The sequence below is a fragment of the Littorina saxatilis genome, linkage group LG14, assembly GCF_037325665.1.
Source record: "Littorina saxatilis isolate snail1 linkage group LG14, US_GU_Lsax_2.0, whole genome shotgun sequence".
Lineage (NCBI taxonomy): Eukaryota > Metazoa > Mollusca > Gastropoda > Littorinimorpha > Littorinidae > Littorina > Littorina saxatilis.
Window position 1 is genome coordinate 45318522 of NC_090258.1, and position 2824 is coordinate 45321345.

A 2824-nucleotide genomic window follows, 5' to 3' on the forward strand; every position below is an offset into this window, starting at 1 on the left:
TGCTTGATGTACGATTGATGTTGTAACTGTGGCGATAAGACGTGTATGAAGTGTGTTCATGTTGAGTGTTCTTGTGCGTGATGTATGATTGATGTTGTTACTGTGGCGATAAGACGTGTATGAAGTGTGTTCATGTTGAGTGTTCTTGTGCGTGATGTATGATTGATGTTGCTACTGTGGCGATAAGACGTGTATGGAGTGTGTGTGTTGAGTGTTATTGTGCGTGATGTACGATTGATGTTGCTACTGTGGCGATAAGACGTGTATGGAGTGTGTGTGTTGAGTGTTATTGTGCGTGATGTACGATTGATGTTGTTACTGTGGTGATAAGACGTGTATGAAGAGTGTGTGTGTTGAGTGTTATTGTGCTTGATGTACGATTGATGTTGCTACTGTGGCGATAAGACGTGTATGGAGTGTGTGTGTTGAGTGTTATTGTGCGTGATGTACGATTGATGTTGCTACTGTGGCGATAAGACGTGTATGGAGTGTGTGTGTGTTGAGTGTTATTGTGCTTGATGTACGATTGATGTTGCTACTGTGGTGATAAGACGTGTATGGAGTGTGTGTGTTGAGTGTTATTGTGCGTGATGTACGATTGATGTTGTTACTGTGGTGATAAGACGTGTATGAAGAGTGTGTGTGTTGAGTGTTATTGTGCTTGATGTACGATTGATGTTGCTACTGTGGCGATAAGACGTGTATGGAGTGTGTGTGTGTTGAGTGTTATTGTGCTTGATGTACGATTGATGTTGCTACTGTGGTGATAAGACGTGTATGGAGTGTGTGTGTTGAGTGTTATTGTGCTTGATGTACGATTGATGTTGTTACTGTGGTGATAAGACGTGTATGAAGAGTGTGTGTGTTGAGTGTTATTGTGCGTGATGTATGATTGATGTTGTTACTGTGGCGATAAGACGTGTATGGAGTGTGTGTGTTGAGTGTTATTGTGCGTGATGTACGATTGATGTTGCTACTGTTGCGATAAGACGTGTATGGAGTGTGTGTGTGTTGAGTGTTATTGTGCTTGATGTACGATTGATGTTGTTACTGTGGTGATAAGACGTGTATGAAGAGTGTGTGTGTTGAGTGTTATTGTGCTTGATGTACGATTGATGTTGCTACTGTGGTGATAAGACGTGTATGGAGTGTGTGTGTTGAGTGTTATTGTGCTTGATGTACGATTGATGTTGTTACTGTGGTGATAAGACGTGTATGAAGAGTGTGTGTGTTGAGTGTTATTGTGCGTGATGTATGATTGATGTTGTTACTGTGGCGATAAGACGTGTATGGAGTGTGTGTGTTGAGTGTTATTGTGCGTGATGTACGATTGATGTTGTAACTGTGGCGATAAGACGTGTATGGAGTGTGTTCATGTTGAGCATTATTGTGCGTGATGTACGATTGATGTTGCTACTGTGGCGATAAGACGTGTATGGAGTGTGTTCATGTTGAGTGTTATTGTGCGTGATGTACGATTGATGTTGCTACTGCATGTTGCGATAAGACGTGTATTGAGTGTGTGTGTTGAGTGTTATTGTGCTTGATGTACGATTGATGTTGTTACTGTGGCGATAAGACGTGTATGGAGTGTGTTCATGTTGAGCGTCATTGTCCTTGCAGCTTTTACGCTTGTGTTGATAACTTGCATGTAGACTAGGTATGCTTTTTTGTCTCTTGTTTGCTTTACCTAAGTGAGAGAGAGAGACAGACATACCGACAGACCGACAGAGGAGAGAGTGCGGTGCACATTTTTCTTGCTTTTTACTATATGTTACCTAGGGTGTTTGTTATTTCAAAGATTGAATTATGTTGATTTTGAGTTTGTTGTTATGAACACATGTGATAACTCAGATATTTGTTATGCAGTTTACAAGTATGCAGATTTTGTATTATTGTTGCTAGTGAAGTTTATGTGGCAGTAGGTTTATTTACAATAATGCAAATCTCTCATTTGTTTTCCTGGATGATATTTTAAGGTCGTTCTTTTGAAACAAAAATAGCTGTACATTTTATTGTGTTTGTAAATGAAGTATGGAAATGAAATGAATTGTCTTAGTTTGCAAGCTTTAAAGACCGTTCTGTGAACATCTACTTGAATATGATAAATCGTGCTCTATGCAACATTTGTGGAGACGATGGTTGTGACCGCCCTCTCTGTGGGCAGGGACGTGGATTCCAAGGAGAAATGGATTTGATCACAGAGCCCTCTGTCCTCCATCAGGGATATAACTGTCGGTCGTACAGCAAAACACCGCTCCTTGTTTGACTGGATGATACTTTTCAATGATTCTCGAAGTGTATTATTTTGGTAAATAATCCCTGTAAAGCTTACTGCTTAAAAAAAAAAAAAGTTCACAAGACAAGACTTTCGAAAAAAAACCACCAAGTTAAATATAATTTGTCAGTTTAGTGTTTGAGAAGTGTGTACACACAAATTGTTTTCTCTGTTGTTCTGTTCCACATGTCCAGGCTAACCAAGACACAAACAACTGTTCATCATAGACATTGCTTGAAATAGATCTGTTGTTCTGTTCCACATGTCCAGGCTAACCAAGACACAAACAACTGTTCATCATAGACATTGCTTGAAATAGATCTGTTGTTCTGTTCCACATGTCCGGGCTAACCAAGACACAAACAACTGTTCATCATAGACATTGCTTGAAATAGATCTGTTGTTCTGTTCCACATGTCCAGGCTAACCAAGACACAAACAACTGTTCATCATAGACATTGCTTGAAATAGATCTGTTGTTCTGTTCCACATGTCCAGGCTAACCAAGACACAAACAACTGTTCATCATAGACATTGCTTGAAATA

General features: G+C 39.8%; 1 protein-coding gene across 1 annotated transcript in view; it reads left to right on the forward strand.

Moving 5' to 3' along the window:
* The window catches only part of LOC138947871 (solute carrier family 49 member 4 homolog), a 33574-nt gene extending 30986 nt beyond the window's left edge, over positions 1 to 2588 (forward strand). Inside the window, exon 12 of the mRNA XM_070319432.1 lies at positions 1 to 2588. This exon is cut by the window's left edge and continues 1512 nt beyond it. The gene's annotated coding sequence lies outside the window, so the exon portion shown is untranslated.
* Positions 2589 to 2824: the final 236 nt, after the last annotated feature.